This window comes from Eriocheir sinensis, chromosome 39, assembly GCF_024679095.1.
Source record: "Eriocheir sinensis breed Jianghai 21 chromosome 39, ASM2467909v1, whole genome shotgun sequence".
In the NCBI taxonomy this organism is placed as follows: domain Eukaryota; kingdom Metazoa; phylum Arthropoda; class Malacostraca; order Decapoda; family Varunidae; genus Eriocheir; species Eriocheir sinensis.
The window spans coordinates 5,776,722-5,801,401 of NC_066547.1; the positions used below are offsets into that span (position 1 = coordinate 5,776,722).

The window sequence follows — 24,680 nt, forward strand, 5'->3', positions numbered from 1 at the left end:
AGATAGGACGGCCGGGGTTCGCGTCGCTGTCCTCCGCTAAATTCGTTCCTGATCCTGGCTGCTGGGGAGGGTTATGAAGATACAGGTGTTCATAATAAGTATACCTGGTCGTCCATATTTCTCAGGTGATCGGTGTTTTTTTCCTCTAGGTGTTGCACAGGTAAAATTCCGTTGCCTTGCTGTAAGAGGAAAAGAGTCGTATAATTTATTTTTGCATTGCATTTGCCTATTTTAATCTTGTCTTGATTTTTCCCAGACTTCTAAAAACAATATATTCAGTCCCTGTAGTAAATAATTGCTTAAAACTAAAGTACACCATATATTTTTCGGCACATGAGTCCTCGGCTAAATTTCATACACTCAGCCATCCTAAAAATACAGAATCATTAAACGAGAGTAATATTTAACGAGAAAACTACCTTGTCAATAATTAAAAAGAAAAAGGTGTTCGGAAAATTATTCACGGCAGGAACGAGCAAGTTGTCGTTGCTGCGAGAGTCTGGCCGGAATGTTGGCGCATCCGAGGCCCTGCAAGGCACTCTCCCAAATTAAGTTATTAATAGAGGAAAAACACGCCATAAATCGTTCCAGCAGATCACTCCGGCCGCCGCTAACGACCCCCGGCTAGTCTGTGTGTGTGTGTGTGTGTGTGTGTGTGTGAGAGAGAGAGAGAGAGAGAGAGAGAGAGAGAGAGAGAGAGAGAGAGAGAGAGAGAGAGAGAGAGGTCCATCAGCGATTTTTCTGTACTTCAGTGATTTGCTCTTTTTTTCTGCACACTTAACTATCACTCACCTTGCACACACACACACACACACACACACACACACACACACACACACACACACACACACACACACACACACACACACACACACTTTGAAACTACAACCGAACAACAGAACTACCCACCAACCATCTCGTGACGTCAGTGAAGTGGCGGTTGTGTTTCGATTCAGGTTCTCGGGGTCTCGAATTTCTCGCTGCACCAATTAAGTCTATGCACTTAGTCGCTGCCAGAAGCCGCGGAGGCACGACGTGTAAGGCTGCATTCCAAGACCTCGCGCCGATAGCATTTACCGACTGGACCACGATCAAGAATTTCATCCAGGTATTTAGCTTATTCGAGTGTTCACCTCCTTGGTCCCTCTCTAACCTGATTTTTGGTCCTGGTAGTGTTATGCATAGTCTAGATTATGAGTCTTGCTGTTATGTGCTCGTTTCTAGTCACAGGTAAATAGCTAGTCATGTTTTCGTGTTAAAAGTCCATTGTCCGCTTCTGTCTGACGAACACTCATTCCTACCTCCCCCTCGTCGTCGCCTTCTTCCTCCTCCTCTTCTTCCCCTCACTCCTTGTCACATACCTCCTCACCAGCCTTCACATTCCACTTCCTTCCTCGTCAGATGTCTTTCTTCCCTCACCCTACCCCCATCCTCTCCTCCCCAACACACCCCGACCCCACCATGCCACTGCCAAGCCCCTCACACACACACACACACACACACACACACACACTGTTTATCTTTCGTCACACACCTGGCCCTCCTCCACGTCACACTGCCAGGCCACCATTTTCCATCTCCCGCTCCAGAGTGCCTTGCTGCCGTCACACCCTGTCCCCCGCCCGTCACAAAGAAATCCGTCTCGTTGCCCCGTGCTCAGTCTTCGTCGCGCCACACCCAGCTTCCGGAACACTGCACCCGCGCCCCGCCACTCCGTCACCTCCCATATATTTTTAGACTGTCGAGATGAAGGGTAAACAAAGCCCTCCCTATTCGCTAACCATATAGATTAAGTAAAATGCAGCAGGAATAGAAAATTGAGTATTGATTAGGCATAACACTGCACCCGCTCCCACATATATTATTTTAAGGTTGTCGAAATGAAGGGAAAACAAAGCCGTCCAGGAACTATAAAGATGAAACGGAAAGCAAATATAATAAAAGGGGCAGCCATATAATCTTAGGCTGTCGAAATGAAAGCAAAATGAGGCATTCCCGAATCGCTAACTCAAGGGATGGAAAAGAATGCAGAATTGATAGTAAATTGAGTGAATATTAATTAGGAATAACCTTGCTCCTGCTCCCTGGCATACCGTCACTTGCCATATATTTTCAGACAGCAGAAATAGACAAAACAAAGCCATCCTCAACCGTTAACTATATAAACGAAGCACAAAACAGAAAATAATAGAAAAGGGAGTGAATATTAACTAGGAACAAGGTATTTAGACTCTTCCTATGACATGTTTCTCATCGTCTGCTTATAAGAAATGGGAATAAGATGAGTTTAATCACCTGACGGAGGGGAGGGCGTGCAGGTGGACAGCTATGAGTGGTGAGAAGACAAGTCGAGATGGAACGCCTCCCCATACCCAGTGAGCTGTTATATCGCTCGCCCTAGCACCTGCCTCTCACTCCTGCCCTAGTTTATCGCGAGTAAATATGTCTTCTCGGTAAGAGGCTGTGGGTGTGTAACGGGCCACGCAAGTCGAGTACCGGAAAATACTAGTAAATATATAAATACCCAAACTAGTTATTTATCTTGACTATCATCGGAAGTATGAGTAATTTCGGTAACACAACAGTTTGGCAGCGATGAAGGCATTTAGGGAACTGATTTACTAGTTAACTGGGTTCTACATGCAATATAAATTTTCTTCGATATTTTATTTATCCCATCAAAGTCTTCCTAATCCGTGTTTTGTATTTGGAGATCATCGTACACTACTGTAAATATGCTTGTTGATTATCGTTAAATGTGAAACTGTTATTTTTAATTGCAGTTTGTCTCGACAGTTCAACAAAAAGCGTCGTGCTGTCAGTAGATTCTTGGATAGAGTAAATATTTCTACGGTATAGGAAAAATAGGTTACTTGCGATTCGTGGAATTTTCTGACACTGACACACACACACACACACACACACACAGCCATCGAACTACCATCTCAGTCGTAAAAAGTCATAAACAGATCATATCCCCCTCGCTCACCGCATCAGCCCCTCCCTCACTATAACTTCACAGCCCCGACCCTGACCACCTCTTCCACCCACTCACACCACCTCCACCACAACGCCCTCGCATCAGACGCCCGTAAGGAAGTAGGAGGAGACATGGCTGGGAGAGATTCACGCGGGTTCCTTGCGACTCTGCTCCCCGCGACCCGCCCGCGACCGCTACCTCCGTCACGGCCGCCACGATGGATGTTGTCGCATATTTCTCGCGGCTCCTCAATACTAGAAATTCAGGAAGACGAATACGTTCACTGCGAGGACTTATTTCTCGAGGCCCAGGACGGAATAATAGAGCGAGTGCCCCATAATGTAGGCCCTGCTCTCCTTGCCCTTGCTCCCGTCTCCGTAAAACCCCGCCCGCCTGCCCTGTACTCTTCCGCCTCTGCCCCCGCTGATGCTCTGAAATGCAATGGTGGAGTGGATCAGTTTCATTCATGGCATATATTCACGTTGATTATTTCCCAGCTACGTTCTGATTACCGATAAGCTCTTGCTGTGCATTTGCAACCAGCTGTCGAGAGGTTCAGCTGTCTTTCTCCGATATTTGAGTAATAATTCAAAAATAGTTCTAATGAGGAGAGCGACGTAATAGCAGTTGATAAGGTGAATTACACAGTCATAATTAATTTTGCCTTTAGAAACTGTTACTAACTCGATATTTATTATACCGATAACTTCTCATCATTAATTTGTTTTCGCCATTTTGACTAATATTCGAGTAGATAATAGCTATTTAAACAGTATATTCTTTGTTTATATTTTTCCCTGTATTCTTCCATGTCTAACGGCCTATTATTGATGCTTCTTTAAAGAGTTACATATCTATACTCGGCTCTTGAGGGTCAGAGTAATATCAGGAGTCAGAATAGAGAAATATACACTGAATCATACGAAAATAAACTGGCTGTGAAATATGCCAGCTCTGTGACTCAGGGCGAAGAGGCAAGTGATGGAAGAAGAAAACAATGATTCACAGCCAACAAAATCATTCCTCCGGCCTAGTCGTTGACATGGCGAACTCTGGCAGACGTGCGAGTATATAAATTAAAGACAGATAACAGACTGACGTATGTATTAATTGCAGAAGGAAATTACGAGAGAGAGAGAGAGAGAGAGAGAGAGAGAGAGAGAGAGAGAGAGAGAGAGAGAGAGAGAGAGAGAGAGAGAGAGAGAGAGAGAGAGAGAGAGAGAGAGAGAGAGAGAATTATAACCACCCTCTCGGTACAGGAGTAAGCTTGGGTACACATACACGTAAATATATAAACAGGAATAAGGAATCTCCTCACACAGTAAAAATTAAGACTGGATCCATCACTCTCTCCCTCGTAACTTAAAACAAAAACCTGCAAAACAAACACCAACAAACACAAACGAAACGAAACACGGCACAAAAAAACAAACAAAACAAAAACAGGGAAAAACAAACACAACTCGCTATTGGAGATTCCTGGGTCGGGAGTCGCTTTATCCTTAAAACCTGACGGACCTAAAACATAATTCCGGTTTTCAGACAAGTCATTTTTATCCCGCGTCTCAGGAAATAAAACTTCCACGCGGAGGAAACACACGATTTCTCAACTCGTCTTTACTCTTCCAGCCAACTTATTTATTGCTCTCAAAAAACATCCGAAAAATGCTGGTTTGGGCTTCGGCGTCGCGGGGGGAAGAAGGGGCTTGAACGGGGCGCGGCGCAGACTGGGCCGGCGGTGGGACAGACACACACAACTAACACGAAATATAACAACAAATACTACGCCTGCAATTTTTTTTTCGGTATACATGCTAGGAAATTACGGGGCTCTCCTTATTTTTTTATTATCTTCCTGTATATTTGTTCTATTGTTCATTTGCTATATTCTTTCTCGTAGACATTGGAGCGTTATAAGGGGACTTGATCGTGCTGTGTAGAGTTAGAAGAGACAAAGGTTACGTCTTGGCGAGCATTGGGTTTAGTTACGTGCAAGTAGAGAGACGAATGAATATTCATGGCAGTGGAATTACATGCAGTGACAGACAGACGGGCAGACAGGCAGGCACAGCGGGAAATAAAACAAGCAACAAACAAATAAAAAAAGAAAACAGTAATAGTAACAACAACACAAAACACTATTAATCAAACACAATAGAATACAACACCCCCCGCCCATCTAACCCACCCCCTTCCCCCCTTCCCCCCAAACACACACACACGCGAAGCAAAAGTTAACGTAACATAAACTCGATTCCGGGACTGTCGCCGCCATGACACAGCGCCATAGAGGAATTTTCCGTGCATGCATCGGAAGGCGATCCTAAAAATTACCTGCAATTCCGCCGCGCCGGAGCACAGTGGCAACACCGCTGATGAGGCGAGGCGGGAATTTTTGGCTCGGCCCTCCTGGCGGCGCCCGGGTCAGCCGCATGATTAATGATCCGCGCAGCCTATCAGCGCCCGCGGCCGGCTAGCGGGGGGCGTGGCCTGGGCTCAGCGTTGCCACATTTTTCGCCACCGTCACTGTAATTGGCCCAGAACAATTTACCTGTTGATTTCGAGTGTTTACAAAGCGTTTGATATCGTGTCTGAGTTATGGAAAAATTGTGATCAGTATTTTTTTGCTTTTTTTTTTTTTTGTTACGAGGCGGACAGTGCTTGTAATTACTGTTCCTCGTCCATCATGTGCAGTAGGTAGGTATTGCTGTTTTAATAATGCTAAGTCCTTTTTTCCTTTTGTGTTGAGCCTGTTGTTGGTGCTGGTGTTTTAATTATCATTTTTACTATCATTATTATTATCATTATCATTATTATTATTATTATTACTCTTATTATTGGCGTGTGTGTGTGCATGTGTTCGTATCAACTATTACCTGCCCAGGAGTATACGTGTGTGGATCCAGGTGCTTTGTCAAGATTCTGTTACATATCTGTGTTGCATATTTGTGTTGCATCATTCAAGATAAAGAAAAAAACACCCACCAAACCTGCTTATTCCTCCTCTCCGCTAACAGAATAATTTCCTCCTCCTCCTCCTCCTCTTTTGTTTTCCTCTTCCCTCACGTTGCATATTGTCTTCATTAATCATTTTCTGTTTCTTCATTTTCGTTTTGCTTTCACTACCTCTTTTTTTTTTTTAGTTCTGCACTGTTTCCTAATTAACCGCCTCCTCCGCCTCTCTCTTTCTATATGCTATTTTTTTTTATTTATCTCTTATACCTTCGCTATTATATTTTCTTCCTCTTCTCTCTCCGTATTTCTTCTTTTTTTTTTTTACTTGGCTCTCGATTCTTTTCTAGTTCTCATCTTTTGCCTCTATATTCTTTTCTTTAGCGTCATCCTTTTCTTCCTTCTCTTCCTACTCCTCTTCATTTTTTTCTTCATCTTCCGGGTCATATTTCTGCTCCTCCATTTATTTTATTATGTCTTTTTTTCACGTTTTCCTATCATCATATACTTATTTTCCTTACTAGTTTTATATTTCTCGTGTTCTCTCCCTTCAAACTATTTTTTCCTGCCTCTAAATTATTCGATCATCATAATAGTCTCATCGTGTTTATGTTCATCATTTATTAATTCACCTCCCGAGTTTCTTCATCACTCCTCCTTTTCCTCCTTTCTTTCTTTTCCTTTCTCCTCCTCTCCAGCCTCTCGCTTTTAATTCGCTTTATTTTCATCCTCTCAGCATTCTATTCAAGTCCTTCTCGTTATGTTTTCTCTTTGCATTCACTTTCTCTTGCTACCTCTTTATCTTAATTATACTTCCATATTAAATTCTTGTTGTCTTATTCCCTTTCGTAATTATTTCATGAACCATTACATTATATATACCTATTTTTACTCTACGTTCTTTTTGTTATCATAATTTTCTTTTATAGCCGTATTTTTTTCTTTTTACAGATTAAACTTCCTCTCCAAATAATTTTCATATCTTTATAATCTGCTTCTCCTTCACTATGCCTCGAAATCTTACTGCGTTTTTCTTTTCTTCTAATACCTATACTGTAGATCTTCTCTCTTCCGTTATCTACGTATCTATCTATGCCTATCTCTGCCTGTCTCTTTCTATATGTAACACCCTCCGACACCATCATCATACCTCCTCTCCCTCTCACGTCCACGACCTCTATCACCGCTCATCCACACCTCTCATCCTTGCTCACCTCACCCTCCATTTCCATCGTAACATAGCTCCACTTTCCTCCTTCCCTTATTCATACTTTCTCCTTACACCACCATTCTTTCCTCATCACTACCACCTCTTTTCTTCTTTACCATATAATTCCCACACCCATTATTGCATCAATGCCTCCCTTTTGTCTTCATCACAATATAGTACTATCATTTTATTATTATTATTATATTTCCTTCTCTTCCTCCTCCTCCACATTTTTTTCTCCTCCCCTTATACTCCAGCATAACCATAATTATACCACACATTCTCCTCCACTACCACCAACACAAAATACTTCCATCCCAACTCTTCCTCCTCTTCTACACTATTTTTCCTCCTTACCAAATACCCCAAGCATCACTACAGCTACCACGCCTCCTCCTTCACCACCTCCACCACCAACACCATATACCTTCATCCTCAATCCTCCACCTCATCCTCTGCACTAAGACCACTCACTCGGTAACTTCAGCGCTCTCGACCTAGGGAAGACCGGGTCCATAATCAATTCCTGAAGGGGGTCGCCTGCGGGAACAGTACTTAGCAATGGCAGACCTTCCCCGGCGAGATTAATTGGCGGGGTCTTTATGCAAATCGCGCCATCCATCGTTCTCTTGTCATTGAAATCATGATGCTTTTTAACCACGGCGGAGTGCACTCGGATCGCAATGGGCCTTGGCTTAATATCGAGTTGGAACCTTTCAGTATAAGTAATTTCCTCCTTTCAGCGTTTTCTCGCCTGTATTTATCTCCCGAGACTTAAGGCCAAGGCGAGGGAGGAAGAGTGGGAGGCGCTGGGTGAGGAGAGAGGGAGAGGGAAGGGAAGAGAGAGAGAAGGGAAGAGAGAGGGAAGGGAAGAGAGAGAGAAGGAAAAAGAGAAAGAAGGAAAGAGAGAGAGAGAGAGAGAGAGAGAGAGAGAGAGAGAGAGAGAGAGAGAGAGAGAGAGAGAGAGAGAGAGAGAGAGAGAGAGAGAGAGAGAGAGAGAATTATGGTATGTTAATTGTATTTGCTATTTTTATTACTATTTGTATTATCTATTGTTATTATTATCTTTTAACCATTAGAAAACAAGTAAATGAATGTATATGTAAATGTATATATAGGTAGAAAGATAGATATTTGAACTCTCACCTAAGGAAATGTAGTAAACTCTTATATACCAATTAGTCATCTTGAAAATAATACCTGTAAGTGCACACTTATTAAACTAGAATTAGCAACCAAACCAAGTCAAGCTGAAGGAAGAGGCATCAATAAGGAGTGTGGTAACATAAGCAGATGAAGGGTGTAGGGAGGGAGGAGCATTAGCAAATTAGCAGGGAGATGGAAGGGCACGAGCAGGGGGGAGAGGGGCGTGAGCAGGATGAGAGAGGAGCCTTGGTAAGAAGGGACGGAGGGGAGAGATTAAGAAAGGGGAGGGAGGGGTTTTAGCTGGGAGTGGCAGGAAGAGAAAGCCACAAGGATAGGGGGAAGGGAGGACATTAGGAGAGGAAGTGACGGGGACTTTTTGAAGGGAAGTGAGAGGGAGGAGTCTTGGGCACGAGGAGAAAGAAAGAGGGCATAAGTACATGAGGGAAAGTAAGGAGGCATGTGCAGAATAAAAAGAACAGAGGGAAAAATAGATACTTACAGGGAAATGTAGTGAGTAGCATCAACAAGGGGAGGGAAGGCAGAGTGTACTTAGTCAGATGCAGGAAAGTAAGGAACGTAGAGAGGCGGGTATCTGCAGGGAGGAAAAGAAGGTATTATGAAAGAGGGAGGAAGCACTAACTGGATAAGAGAAAGCACGGTACACCAATAAAAGATAAAGGGGAGAAAAGAATGTTAAGAAGACGATGAAAAATGAATAAGAAATAAAAATACAAGTATAAGTTTTTTTGGGGGGCATAGTGAGAAAGAACAAGCGTTGCAATAGTAAAAGACTGGAGAAAAGTTGGCATAGGGAAGGGCGTGATTTTGATATACAGGAGAGGGATATTAGCAGAAGGAAGAATAATGAGCAGAAAGAAGTTGTAAGAAGGGCAAAGGAATGGGAGACTGTTAGTAATGAGGAAATGAGCACTGTTAGATAAAAAGGGATTTATGAAAGAAGGGAAAGCCCAGGTAGAGGTAGAGGACATCTTTAGGACAAATTTTAACTTTTTTTCGGCATCTTCCTTTACTTTTCAACCTAACGAAATTTTCTTTTTTCATTGTTATTTTACTTTTTCTTCTTTTTATTGCTTTTGCCCTTGACTTATCCTGCTCCAAAAACGAACAGTGCATAGACGAGAGACCATTCATAAGGGTTGGGAGGGGGAAAACACTATTAGCAAGGGGGTGGGGGGGAACGGGAGGAAGGGAAGAGTGGGGGTGTATCAGCAGCCGGGTGAGGCATTAGCAGGCTTGCAATAAAGGGAATCATAATTAATACAGCGACGCGAGTTTGTCAGCGTCGGGCGGGCGGCGGGAGTGGACGAGCGATCACTTACACCTTAATTGAACGGCACACCTGCGAGTGATGCCGCCACACACCTTACAGAGCAGCGTGTGTGTGTGTGTGTGTGTGTGTAGTGTGTAGTGTGTAGCGTAGTAGTGCGTAGTATGTAATGTGAAATATGTGTCCATTTCCACTTTTCAATGTAAATTAGCCATATGGAAGAAATTGAAATAGTTACATCTATTATTATGTTCTTCTTTTTGTTGTATGTAAAACTCAAAGACATTAATTACTACAGATATCCTTCCTAAGTTAGCGTAATCACCTAGACAAATTATTTATTGAGTAAGAGTTCACAGTGCATTTAAACACATATAAATCAGCAAAACACCATTGTTCCTCAGATAGAAACTTCTCCCAAACACAGTTGTATATTACAGGCCCTTGCCACAAACACCTCGATCTCCCTTCCTATGCACCTCAACATTTTGGAAGGACACATGGAGGGGACTGTCGAGGGGAGAGTTTGAGAGGCGCGTGAAGCCTCAAAAAGCGAAGAGCCTCATAGGGGAAGAGGCTTAATAATGAGAGGTCTGAGGGCTGATTGGGCTGTGAGCGAGCATAAGGATGAGAGTTAGACTGGAATCTTGCAGTAATGTGTGTGTAAGGGGGAGGAAAGGTCGTCTTGAGAACTGAGGGGCTAATAGGGCATGATGATAAAGATAATGTGGTGACGTAAATGCTAAAGGGGAGTGAAAGGTCAGAGGATTGAGGGGATTTTTGAAAAGGATGCATGAGGAGTCTGAAAGAAGTGGAGATATTTCGAAGAACCTAGAGGGCGTGAGGTATCATAGAAGAAAGAGGTCGGGGTTGAATGGAGCTAGAGGGAATGTAAGGCCAGGTGGATGAGGTGATAGTTAAGTGTACCTAAAGGGAATGAGGACTCAGAGGGGAGAAGAAGAGGGGAGAAGGGAATCTATAGGCCTGGAGTAATGGATCAGATGGGAGAGGGGACACTGAAGGGACTAAAGGAATGAAAGGTTAGAGAGAAGAGTTCAAGGTTCAGGGAAGTTAGAGAGTGAGATTTTTTAGGAGAGAGATGAATATTAAGAAAAACTTGAGTCCAGAGTGAATGAAAAATCAGTTGGCAGTTGTTCTTGATGATGATAAAGGGAGAATGAGGGGTTAGAAGAAACGGCCAGGTATTGAAGGGACCTAAAGGGTATAAGGAATCAGGGGAAGAGGTAGGTGGCTGAGAGAACCTAGCTAGCATGAGAGGCCAGTGGGAGAAGAGGGAAAGGTTCAGAACTGAGGGGAATGAAGGACACAAGAGGGCAGAAAGGAGAGAGGGGTTAAGGACTGCAAGATGGGGGTGAGGGATTAGAGAATAGAGGTAGAGTTGAGGGCTATAAAAGGGGATGAAGGGTCAGAGGGAAAGAGAAAAGGGTTAAGGGGTTAGAGGGGATTGGGGTAAGAGGGGAGAGGTGGGGGTTAAAGGGTTTGAGGAGAGAGGTAGGCGTTCAGGGTGTTGAGGTCATTGGCAGGACCTTTGGGAGATGGGGAAGAGTCCGTCCTCAAGGAGACACTCACCTGTGTTTGCCACCTGACAGGAGCTGGTCTCTAATGACGATAAATATATGCCATTAATCTAGGTTCATCAGTAGGATTGGGAGGCCTACCTACCCCGCCCCGCCCTCCAGACCACCTGTCCATGCCTATACCACATTCCCTACTCCTTACCTTTCTTCTCTTCCTTATTCCACCGTTCCTTCCGTCCCTAAACCATGACTTGTCCACATTCCATATTTTCTTTACCTTTCCTTTCCACGTCTTTGTCTATATTACTCCCCTTTTAATCTTTCTCTCGCCCCATAACTCCTTACCTCACCTTACCTTACCTTATCTTACCTTTACGCCACACCCTGCTCCTTCTCGTTCCACATTCTCTATTTAACCTTCTCCCTCCCTTGCTTAGCTTAACTCGTGGAGATCTTTACCCTTACCAGAGAGCTATTATTGTCTGAATGTACGATGGTTGAAGATTGAAACAGAATTTGATATGGATGATGGACCAACTTGTATTCACACAAATGATAAGACACCTGTACAGTCATGCATGCTGCTGCCAAGCCTAATGATACACATGCATGAATACACACACACACACACACACGCACACGCACACGAATACACAGACATGAACGTACAAACAAAATTAAAACTATAACGTGAGGAAGCATCTCTTGTTCTCATTCCTCCTTCACGCTCTATATCATTCTCCGCTTCTCCACCACTCCCATATCCCTCTCTCCGCACCCCTTACCTTCCCCTCACATCTTCACACCCTTCCCCTCCTCTTCTATCCCCCGACCACTCCCCTCACACCCCTCCTCCTCCCCTGTCCTGCACTGAAGGGTGAGTGAACCAATAAAAATTGCAGTCGAGGCGAAGCTGTGTCGCCTTGTCATGGATGCATTGATTAAATGCCAGAGAGGCCGAGAGGGGGAGCGCCGGGGGTCAGTGATTTATGGCGCAGTAGGCCTAGAGCGGCAGGGAGCCAAACAGTGTAGGGTGGCGAGGGGAGGGCGAGGCCGAGAGAGGAAATAGGGAATTGGCGAGGCGAGGGGAAGGTGAGGGGAATAGGAAAGAGAATGGTGAGGACGGGGGAGGAGAAAATAGGGGAGCTGGTGGAGCGAGGAAGAGATATAGGGAGCGCTGTGATGAGAAATATCAAGGAGGCTCGGCGAGGGGCGGAATCAGGAATTATCTTGGCCGTGTCTCGGGGGTGAAAAAAGGGAGCGTGTGAAGTTAAAAGAAAATTCATCAGGGTGTAGAAAAAAAGTGTCTACTGACCTGACATTGGATTTTGATAAGCGAGATATATATATTTTAGTCTGTCAGTCGAATAATACCAAACTATATATTTCACTTTTTATCAGATTTTTTCTACAAGGATAAGGGAAAAAAATCGTAAAAGAAATAACTAAATAATTTATCCAACTGTATAATCAATATCTAGTGTCTTGTGATGATTAGTTATCCAAAAAACATTATTCACTTAAACCAGTTATTGATGTAATCTAAAACAACACTCAAGGGATCGAATTTTACTGATAATGTTTTCATTCATAATTTGTCGAATATCTTAACACGGGGATTAAAGAGAAGGAATTGGAAATAATGTCTGACTTCAAGAATAAATAGTGTACTGACGTATCTCATTATTAGGGAGGAACGTGTCTCGGAAATATGATGTGGAGAAGTAGCTAAAATAAGTAATTGTATTCTGACCACAGTTTTGCTTGTCCTTGGTGAATCCTTGTGCTGAGAAAGAAGGTGCTGGTGATACATGTAAGTGTGTGTGTGTGTGTGTGTGTGTGTGTGTGTGTGTGTGTGTGTGTGTGTGTGTGTGTGTGTGTGTGTGTGTTTGTGTGTGTCACTGATGTATTGTCTGAGGAAATAAGTTAATACATAATGAAATTCTCCTCTCTCTCTCTCTCTCTCTCTCTCTCTCTCTCTCTCTCTCTCTCTCTCTCTCTCTCTCTCTCTCTCTCTCTCTCTCTCTCTCTCTCTCTCTCTCTCTCTCTCTCTCTCTCTCTCTCTCTCTCTCTCTCTCTCTCCCCTCTCCCTCCCCCCCACACACTTACTCTCTCCCTCCTAAGAAAGTGAGGCCAGAAAATATTCGTTACGGGAATAATTACAAGCGATTCAAAGGGCGCCGCCTCTCCTCGGCCTCCTCCCGGTAATGGCGCCACAACAAGGCCCGGGATTGTGGTAAAAATAGCGGCCGGGCCATAAATCTCCCGCCGTGAGTGTGGCACCTTCCAGCCCGCCCTCCTCGGCCTGCAGAATTACCTCCCATTGATTAGTCATAAGTCATGCAGGTGTCTCTCTCTCTCTCTCTCTCTCTCTCTCTCTCTCTCTCTCTCTCTCTCTCTCTCTCTCTCTCGCTCTCGCTCTCGCTCTTTCTCTCTCTCTCAAATCCTTATTCCTCTTTTATGTCCTTCTTTCATTGTCTTAGTAATGTTGGGCTATATTAGGACACACAAGTCGAGACCATCTCAAACCTTATATAGTCAATGGCAATGGCAGTAAGTAGTGAAGTTTCTATAATAGTTTAAGTTCCTATGGTCCAGAGCGTCTTGTGTGTTACTTTCGTCATATCCTCGTGCAGTGCTATTAATCATTCCTTAAATTTTGTGGATTTTGTTATTCCGTTTGGGCGAAAATATGAAATGAAAAATTATTTTAAAGATAACATTTCAATTCGTTTTTTTTTTTTCGACTTTTCAGCTATTATATTCAAGAGCTTTACTATACATTATCATAAAAAAGTTTAGTGTTCTTGCGTACCTCGAAGTAGCTGAATCGACCTGCTCATTGCATTTTGCTTCACGTGGCCTACACACCAACCTTTACGCCGTATATAGCCTGCCTGAGACCAGCGTCCCTCTTTGTTCCCCCGCCAATTAGTATCCGATATCCCCAGACTCTGCTCCGAATTCTCCGGCTAATTCACTCAGGGCAGCGGCGGTGCGTGGTCATCCCTCATAGAGAGTGGCCGGCCGCGGGTGTGAGGGTCCGCCGGCCACAGACACCCAGGATTTATCCACTCCAGGACACTGACTCAGCTAGAAACACTCCAGGACACTGACTCAGCTAGAAACACTCCAGGACACTGACTCAGCTAGAAACACTCCAGGACACTGACTCAGCTAGAAACACTCCAGGACACTCCCCCTGACATACACACTCCAGGACACACTTTTGGACACTCACTCAGCCTCACACACCAAGATGCACGCACTCCAGAACACTGACTCAGCTAGAAACAGTCCAGGACACTCCCCCAGCCACACACACACACCAGAACATACTTTAGCACACTTCCTCAGCCACGCAAACCAGGTCACACACACTCCACACCAAGAACCACACCTTTAGTCGTCCCCAGAATAACCTTAATCAGAACAGGACCAATAGAAACAACAGCAAGAACAACTATAATCACAACCAGGAGCAGCGAGTAGCGGGCTTTTTTATTATTATTGTTTCCTTTTTTTGTGTGCCCTTGAGCTGTCGCCTTTGTTGTAAAAGAAAAAAAAAGCTACAACAACTAAAGAAACAAATACACCAGCAACAACGAGTTCATAACACCAAGAACAACAGCAGCAGCAGCACCCAAACAGCATTAGCAGTAATTCCTCACACGCACCGCCGTCCTCCTCCCGCAAACGTAATCGAGCAAGTAAATCTAATTCTCACTGTTGTTCGTGGGCCGTTCCTTGCCTTCCTCGGCCCACGCTTCCCTCTTCCTTGTGTTTTTTGACCTCCTGCTCTTCTCCTCTACCTCTTTTTTTTACTCCTCTACCTCCTATTCTTCTCCCTACTCTACCTCTTGTATTTTACTCCTATATACCTCCTGTCCTTTTCCTCCTCTTCCTCTTGTTTTTTACTCCTCTACCTCCTGCTCTTCTCCTCCTCTACCTCCTACTCTTCCTTCTCAACCTCCTACTTTTTCCTGCCTCTTCCTTCCTCCTGCTTTTCCTTCCTCTACCTTCCCCAAACTTCTGCTTTTCCTTCTCTACTTCCTTGTTTTCCTTCCTCTTGTTCTAACTTCCTCTACCTTCTGCTCTTTTTTTTTTCTCTTCCGCCTGCTTTTCCTCTTGCTTTTGTCTTCTCTACCTCCTGCTCTTCTCTACCTCTTTCTCTTTCTCCTCTACCTCCTTTTCCTCTTCTTCCTTCTCCTCATCATCATCACCTTTTCTCCATCAATCGCTTTTTCCTTTCTTCTTTTGCTTCTCAACTTCCTATTCGTCCTTTTCCATTTTCCATTTCTTCTTCTGCTCACCTTCTCTCTCCTCCTTTTGCGTTTTGACCTCCTCCTCCTCCTCCTCCTCCTCTTCTTCCTCCTCGTCCTCCTCCTGAGCCTCCTCCTCCTGTGCCACTTTCTCCGTATCCTCCTCCTCCTCCACCGCTTCCTCGCACCTCCGCCCCCCTCCCCCCCCCTTTCCCTCTCACCGTCCCCCGTTTTTTTATGGCAGTGAAAATAATGTCCCTTTTTTTATGGTTGCTCAAGGCTTCTTTCACTTTCCTGTTAATGAACACAGCGCAGGCCTATTAACAGTGAAGAAAGCTGTTAGGCAATGGTGTAGAAAGAGAGAAAAAAAAGTTGTATATAATGTAGGTGTTCGGTTGTTTTGTATTTTCCTTTTTTGTGGTTGAGAATATCGTTAGAAAAAAAGAGAGAGAGGGAAATATTCTCAATCCCAGAGCCTGAAGATTTTTACCTCCAAGGAGAAGAGAGGAGAGGAGAGAAGAAATCCTGCTCCCTCTGCCCTCCTCCCTGCTCCCCCCCCCCACCCCCCGTGGCTCCCGAAGGCTCCCTCTCCCGAAGAAAAGTTCTCTAATCTAAAACTTTCCGGAGCTCCCCCAGAAAATGCATTTACGGGGGAACGAAGATGAATTACCGATGTACGAGGGTTTTGTGAGTATTGTGACGTGGATTTTGATTTATTGTGGGTGGCCGAGGGGAGGAAACATGGAAAACCTCTTGGAAATGTGAAATTTGTGGTCTGCGCTTCGGTCAGGAATGGCCATGTCCGGGGGTTGAAGGGGGCAGAGGGACGGAGGGAGAGAAGGAGGGAGAGGGAGGGATGAGGGAGGGAGGGAAGGATGAGGCAAAGTGTGAGGGGAGGGGAGGGAGGGATGGAGGTCGAGTGTCAGGGACTCAGCTTGTCTTTCCCTGAGCACGTTTATTTTCATGTTTGTAGACTTAAAACTACACATTTTTTTTTCTGTTTAGGCTGAGGCAACACGAGCATCTTCCTCACAAAAACAAGCGAGGGCAGTGTCAGTCTCCCTCTCCTTCATGCTCTCCTTTCCTCCCTCCCTCCTCGGGTGAGTCGTCTTCCCCATAAGTACATCGGCGGCATACTCGCACTAAATCAAGATGTGACGAACTCCTCCCCGGCGCCTCTCTTCACCTTCCCAGGGGATTTTGGTTCTCAGCCGCCTCAATGATGAAAAATGTCTCTGGTCCAGCGTCCGGGCGCCTCCGGCATTACGTATGTATTCCTCCGTCACTGATTGGCCATTGCCTCGACGTGTATTAATGACGTGTATGTCTGGAGGGCAGGAGTGGCCAACGGCGGGCGGGAGGGACGCGCGGGGGAAGAAAGAGGAGAGGGGAGGGATATTGAGGAGGGGAAAAACGGTGTGAAGACCCTGGGAGGGGTCGAGGTGTTATGTTTATCATTTGCTTCAGTGTGTATATAAATACATTTTTTATTCCTTAGGTCTTTCTTAACCGTTACCGTGGGTTAAGCCTACCATGGAAGCTGGGGTAAATGCAGCGGGATATGAGGAGCTTAAACTTTTGTCTGCATCGATTTTTCGTGAGTGTCCGTGTGTGGCACAGATAAGCGCATCAGCGTCACAATGCAGCTCCAGTGTTACCCAGACACTGTGTGACGCTGAGCCTTCCTGAAGCAACTAACGTATTTTGTCATGTTCTTGTGCCAGCAACACTAACACATGGTCACAAAGCCTGTCTCATGAATAAGTAAATAATGTGTTTAACTTGGTATTGTTTTATATTGATAGTGCGTCCAAGCTTATCCTTTCTTGAGCACATTTTCTGGAGGGCTCGGGCGGCGGGCGGGGTCCTGTACAGGCGTGACTGGTTCGGGGACACTGATGGATTACTCGCGCCTGGGCCGTCGGCCTCGCGATCTTCAATATGGCTGGGCCTCCAGGGACCGAGTTGGGTCCCCGGGGCACTGTTCGGGGTCGCCACGCTGCTTGGCTTCGGATCACGAGCCCTGCAGATGGTAATAGAGAGTTTTGAGTCTCGGATTACCTGAACATGAAATATTCCATGGTCTGCTGCGTCGACCATGGAAAATCGAAGAATAAGGGCCGCGGGAGTGGTCGAGGAGTGGCCCCGCAAGACCCAAGCCGCAGCCGCCGTGCGGACGCCGCCTTGCACCTCGCGACAAGTACTAATGACCAGGGAGGAAAAAAGGCCGGCTGGGTTCTTACAAAATGGAAGAGTACGTTCTATCATGTGTTTTCAGGGATAAAAAGGAAATATCTTCACATGTCCTCGAGGCTGGAGCTTTTATCATAGTTCTGATGCAGAGTCCTGCCCCCAGCGCTGAAGGTCCTATTCATTAGTCCCGCTCGAACAAGGGAGTCCCGCACCGGCACTCACCCGCGTCCAGGAGGAAACACCGGCGCCTTCCGTCACCTGCTCCACCCCTGCTCCCCGCCCCGAGGATAGATAAGCCCAGGCCCGCCCAGCCTCACGGCGGCACGGCACTCCCTGGCAGCGACTCCCGCCCCAACACTGCAGGAGCCCGCCGCCCGCAGCCCGCAGCCTGCCTGCACCCTGCCGGGAGTGTTCAGGGATGGCGAGGAGCAAACCCTGGGAGGATAATATCAGTCCAGACAGTCTGCGGTTGTAATTAACTTGCTGAGCTGCTGCTGACGTCCTGCTGGATTGCGTTGTGAAGCATGTATCGACCATGTGTGTGTGTGTGTGTGTGTGTGTGTGTGTGTGTGTGTGTGTGTGTGTGTGTGTGTGTGTGTGTGTGTGTGTGTGTACTGTATTATAAATATTGTATTTAAAAAAAAAGTCGTTATTACCTTATATTCACCAATTTTTCTGCAATGTATGGCTCTTGGTGGTATTATCTTCACTGTATTGATATTATTATTATTGTTATTGTTATTATTATAATTATTACAGATGTAACAATTTTAATTTATTTTTGTCATTATTAGTTCAGTAAAGAAGTCTTTCTCCCTCCTAATGTCCCCCTCCCCGCCCCTCCCCCGCCGGTGACCCTCGCCGGACGTGGACGTAAATTGCCAATGAAGACATGAAACTCGGAGGCGATAGGAATCAGTGTGAAAAGTGAATACAAATTAATCTGGCTCACCGGGAGAAGGAAACTTTTTCTCCCCAGGAAGGGCGGAGTGAAAGATTCAGGAGACGTCTATTTCACTCCCAAAAGCCTGTCTGACTTTTTTTTCTCTTTCAGGGCGGTACACAGGCGGCAGTGGCACCTGGGCGTCCTTTTCCTTTCCCTCCCTCCCTCGGGTGCCAGAAAGCATCGTTCGCCAGAGGTCCCCATCAGCAGGAGCTGCGACTCGCACAGCAGGTCAGTTGGGTCTTAAATATTAATACGTACGATAGCCTTTACTGCCGCGTTGAAAGGCCCTGCCAGACGGAGGATGACAAGGTGAAATCAAGGACTGTCGGTGGCTTCTCCAGGTGGATCGAACGAGACCGAAGGGAAGACTACTAAAGAAAGCGAAGGGCGGCCTATACTCCCTCCGCACTCCACCCACTCCCTCCCCCACCCTCGCTCCCGCCCCCCGTCACACTACAGTGCCATTCGTCTTGTTAATTCGGGTGCCATTAAGTTGAAATTAAACAGCGACCTTCGCATCTGTTGGCTGGACGGATAGGGAACACATTTGTCACTTGGATAAACAAAATCGTGGAGCCATTCATCTACCACCGGCACCCACATCCCTCCCCCCTTTCCCCCCCCCTTTCCCTCTCTCTCTCTCCCTCCTTCCCTCCTTTCCTCACTTCTTTACTTCTACTTTCCCTCCTTGCTATCCTGCGTCCGTCTGTCTCCCTCCTTCTTTTTCCACCTTTTTCCCATTCTTTATTTTTTCTTTTTATTCATTATTTAGTTATTCTTGTTTATTCTCTCTCTCTCTCTCTCTCTCTCTCTCTCTCTCTCTCTCTCTCTCTCTCTCTCTCTCTCTCTCTCTCACTCTCTCTCTCTCTCTCTCTCTCTCTCTCTCTCTCTCTCTCTCTCTCTCTCTCTCTCTCTCTCTCTCTCTCTCTCTCTCTCTCTCTCTCTCTCTCTCTCTCTCTCTCTCTCTCTCTCTCTCTCTCTCTCTCTCTCTCTCTCTAATCTATTCCCTGGTTTCTTTCGTTTCCGCTCCTCGCCTTCCCTCTCTCTGTCTCTCTCCTTCCCTCCACATCATTCTTCCTCCTCCTCCTTCCTCCTGTACTCAATTCATCCTGCGTAACTCATTTTAACTTTCTCTTTATTCCTGTTTCTCCTTCCTTCCCTCCCTTCTCTTCTCTCGTTCCCTTCTCGTCTCTCTCCCTTCCGCCTCCCAATCCCTCCGCCCTCCTCGCATTTTCCCTCTCTTCACCCAAGTCTTCCTAACTCTCTTATAATCCTCCTTCCCTCCTCTCACGCTCTCTCAATTCCAGCTCCTTTTTGTGATTACTACTCTCCCCTGCCAATGTTCCTTCCTCCTCCTCCTCATCGTCCTTTTCTCTTCTTCCCCTTGTTCGTCTCCTGCTTTTTGTTCTCTTCTATTCCTTCTCATTTCTGCTTCTTTGGGTGGTTAAATTTGTGTCCTTCATGCTTTTAGAAGTCTATATTATGTTGTGTTTATAATTTTTCCTGCATTGAATTTGTTTTATAAAAGGTGTGCCTCTTTTTTTTTTATTCACATTTCTTTTGTTCTATTGAATGTGTAGGTGGTGATAGTATGCTTATTAGCTTTCTCTCTCTCTCTCTCTCTCTCTCTCTCTCTCTCTCTCTCTCTCTCTCTCTCTCTCTCTCTCTCTCTCTCTCTCTCTCTCTCTCTCTCTCTCTCTCTCTCTCTCTCTCTCTCTCTCTCTCTCTCTCTCTCTCTCTCTCTCTCTCTCTCTCTCTCTCTTTATTATTATCGTTTGTACACTTTGAAAGGCTCTCCATCATAAGTTTCTCCAAAGTTTTCTCTCCTACATGCGAGTTGTTTGTCTACTCTGACTTATTCCGGCAATTCATTTATTTTATTTTATTCTTCCCTCGTTTCATAGTCTGTTAGGAGTCAATTTTTCCATCCTAGTATCTCTGTCGTGTCGGGCCAGCAATGTTTATTTTTCCTAATTTTTGCCTTTCACTTGTTTATAATGTTTAGAGAAGGCTGAATTTCAAAATATTTTCTTCATTATAATAACATTGGCATTATTTGGGTGGTGATATGGAGAAGGCTTGTGAGCGCTGTGTTTCTTATTTTTTTCATGAATGGTAAAAGAAGGTATATAGAGGTAAGGATACAGCTTGCCTTGCCGGATTCTCATATACTCAGAACAGTGCATATATTATTTTCAGGGCCTAAAACTATCATCCAAGCCCCAATAATCTACAATTTAAGTTAGTATTATTAGCTTCAAGTATCGATGTTTCCATGCCAATAGTTGTGTCAAAAACCGGAAAATACTATATATGATAAGTACGACATATATGTTAAGCTGGTACCTGGCAACGAGAAGTACAGAATGGACAGGAGAGAGGGAAGGGAAGGGAAGGGAAAGGAAAAGGATGTGGAGGAGGAAGGGAAATGCAGCTTCTAGGATGTGGTCGACTCATTTGGGTGAGAAATTATGATGAAATGTCTATCTAATGTTGCTTAATGAGCCGCGATTCGTCTGCGTCTCCGTGATGGACGAAACCAACGGAGATCCCAAGAGTATATTTTATTTTCGTGGACAGTCGCCGCTGCTCATTATTATTTTGGGGTTATATTTTATTCGATATTTTTTTTTCTCTGACGGTGCTTTGGGTGACGGATGGCTGGGGATGAGTCAGGTATTGGCGTCGTTACAGGAGGACAGGTGAGCACGATACAATGTGAGCAGAAACTTGTGTCCGAGCAGCTTAAAAAATGTTATGACTCACTGAATCTTGGACACTGCATGGAGTGTAGGAAATTAATAGGGCTCTCAAGACTGCAAAATGAACTTTACTTATGTTTTTCTCCCCGACGACACAAGGCGAATGTGTGAAAGTGCGCAGAAACTTGTGTCCGAGCGGTTTAAAAAAAAAATATTATAACTTACTGAATTGTGGATATTGCATAGAGTGTAGGAAAGTAATAGGGCTCTCAAGACTGCAAAATGAACTCTACTTATATTTTTGTGACCAGTCAGTACATAATAAAAATAACAATAACAATAACGGTAGTAATACATCAGGTTTTATTTCCTATTACTACTGGGTTTTTTAATGTTTTTTGTAAGTACAGTATATTCACATGCGGTGCGCGGGGCAGTCACACAAAAGTACTGTCTGTGGAGGAATCTTGTGCTGTCTGAAAATGAGGATGGGATCACAATATTATAAGGTAGAAGGAACAGTTGAAGGGCAGGATAACGTACTGGCGGAGCTGGGTTGGTGCGCAGCTGGTTGGTTGGTGGCAGGGAACGGCGGGTCAGGCGGGGCGAGGCGGAGCGAGGCGAGGACGGGGCGGCGGCAGCATCAGCGCAGAGCAGGCGAGGAAGGGGAGTGCTGTGCCGATGTGACTAATGTTTCGCAGGGCACGGATAAGTATTACAAACAGGAGCAAGTGGCGATAATGACTGCCATTAGAGTTAATTTATCATATCGCGTCAACCCTCACCTCTTGCCTCCCTCCTCTACCTCCTCCTCTTCCTCGTCCACCCTCCTCTCAATCCCCAATTACTTCCACTTCCTCATCATTTGCATTCGTTTTCCTATTTCGTCCATACGTTGCACCTTCATCTTCCCGGCTCTCCCTTCCTTCCTTTGTCTTCACCCTATTTCAAAGTATTTTATAACATATTAATGCCCCTCTTCTCCCTCTCCATGCAGTTATTATTGTATTGACTTAATCATTTTCTAACCCTAATGATTTTGTAGTAGATAGTATTTGGTTCTTTAGTTGTTGAGAAAATCAACAAAATCTAAGGCATTTAGATTCGCGTTTTCATTATTTTGATAAATTTTATTTATATCACCAGTTTCTTAATAAAAAAATAAAAAAATCATTATAACTACTACGTATATTTGCCGTCTTCAAAATCACCAACCTTTTCCTACCTGCCTTTTCTTTAACCCTATGTATACCTGCCTCAAGTAAGCCTCAGGTCCTCAGCAACTAACACCCTTGTCTCCTTATGTCTGTAGGCATCCTTAAGTATATGGTCCATCTTATGCCTATGCACCTTCACAGCCTCCTTTCTCCTCCGTCTCCCTTTATACTGATCCGTCTCTCACAGAACAAGAGTGAGAGAAAAATATAACTCGAAGATACTATGAAATTGCAGACAGTATAAGCTGGCAAATAGCAAAGACCTAGAGTAACATAAGAGGTGGTAACTAAGGACCCGCTGTAAAGTAATAGAAGGGCTTATGGTACGCGGCGGCAATACTAAGGAAGGCAGGGCGATAAGAAAGAGGTTTAGGAACGGAGTGGGAGATGAGAGCGATAGGCCAACAACGAAATGGAAGGGAAAGGGGGAGAGGAGAAAAATGGGAGGGAGAGAAAGTGAGAGATAGAGAAAAATGGAATGAAATTATTGGAAAGGGGGGACGAGGGAAGTATAGAAAAGAAAAAAAAACACAGACAGACACCCAAACTACAAGAAGACATGGGTGAGGTAGTGTAGGTAGTAGGTGGGGTATATAAATAGGGTAAAGGGAGAAAAAGAATTTATTAAAACCCTGGTAGGCATCTGGACAATTTCAGGCATCCACGTATTTTCCTTGATTTGTGTGTTCCTATTATTGGCGGGTAATTCTGTCCTGTCCCACCGTATTGGCGTTTAGAGTGGAAGCTGACAGTGAGGTGTGCCCGAAATACATTACATGCAAATTACTTAGCCAATAGACGGATAGATCGCTCCACTTCCGAAGAGATATTGAGTTGGACGCGAGGAGAGGGGGGACGTGTCTTTTTTTTATCCCTTTTTTTTATTAGAGGGATCTGGGTGGAGGGGGATTTCTGTGGGATGTTCTGCTGCTGCTGCCACTCCTGCTGCTGCTACTGTTATTTTGCTCCTGCCTGCTGCCGTGGACTGTTGATTTTTAGTTTGTGTTTGTTTTTGGTCATGTTGCTTGGATGTAGAGTTGTTTTGGGGGGTTAGTTTATCTTTTGTTCTTTTCTTTAGTCTTTTTTCGTATTTTCCAAGTGTTTTGTATTGATATTGTTTGTGTCCACCTTTTTTTTTTAGTTTTCAGTCAGTTTTTCGGTATTGCTGTTAACTTTACGTATATTTTTTTTATTGATTTCCCTTTTCTCAAGCTTCACCTCGTATAGATTGCCAACGGCGGATCTCAGGCCCAATATTTAACCCTTGAAGTATTGGCCAACACGAGGGGTAACCGAGGCGAGGTGTTTTTCATCAGCCCATTCATTTTCCTCATGGGTTTGCGTGCGTTTCCTTGACGCGTGTTCATCACTCATCAGAACGATCGGTCGTGAATCAGGGCCTATAAGGAGGTGGGGGCAATCATCGGCCGCGTGGCACTAAACACGATTAATCCCCCGAACGATGCCGTCACTTAGCGCTAAACGGAGGTAAACAAGGCCATTGGGCAGGTCATGGGTGGCTGTTGTCTTTGTTTGCTCGGTGTGTGTGTGTCTGTGTGTGTGTGTGTGTGTGTGTGTGTGTGTTCTGTCCTTCCCCTTCCCCTCTGTGTCTGTCTGTCCTTCTGGCTGTCTGTATGTCTGTTTCTTCGTCTGTCTGTATCCTGAGTGTCTATAAATATACTGTCTTTCCCTGTCTGTCTGTGTCTTTTCCTCTACCTCTCTATATCATGCCTGTAAATATCCTGTCTCTCCGCCGGCTTGTCTGACTTTCCCTGCCCGTATCTGTCTGTATGTCTATTTCCCTCCCTGTCTGTATCCTGAACCGGGACAGAGACGCAGGGAAGGATAAGGCACATGAAACAGAAGACAAGAAAACGCAGACACAGACGGAGCGTTGGAGAAATGGCGGCGGAAGTAGATGAATCGTCCCCGGGAAAGATTAGCATTTTTATCGCCTCTTACCGCCTGTCTCGTGTCCTCGGCGGAGTCTCGGGTTCCGGTGTGTTGTGGAGGGGTGTTGAGTCCTCGGGCAGGTGTCCCGCCCCTCGCATCACCCGCCTAATGTATTGGTTGGTTACGGGCACGAGAGTCGGAGCGAGGAAACACGAACGCTTCCTCTTGGCTTGCTCGACGCTGCTACTCGTGCTATGGTTGTCATGAGGACGTACTGGATGTGTGTGTGTGTGTGTGTGTGTGTGTGTGTGTGTGTGTGTGTGCGTGTGCGTGTGCATCTGTCCATAGTCCAC

General features: G+C 45.2%; 1 long non-coding RNA gene across 5 annotated transcripts in view; it reads left to right on the plus strand.

The window, feature by feature from the left end:
- Positions 1 to 955: 955 nt before the first annotated feature.
- The window catches only part of LOC127008918 (uncharacterized), a 93,961-nt gene continuing 70,236 nt past the window's right edge, over positions 956 to 24,680 (plus strand). For all 5 annotated transcript variants that reach the window (XR_007761458.1, XR_007761456.1, XR_007761457.1 and 2 more), the window contains exons 1-2: positions 956 to 1,108; positions 18,624 to 18,743. This is a non-coding gene — a long non-coding RNA (uncharacterized LOC127008918). The remainder of the gene's footprint in view (positions 1,109 to 18,623; positions 18,744 to 24,680) is intronic.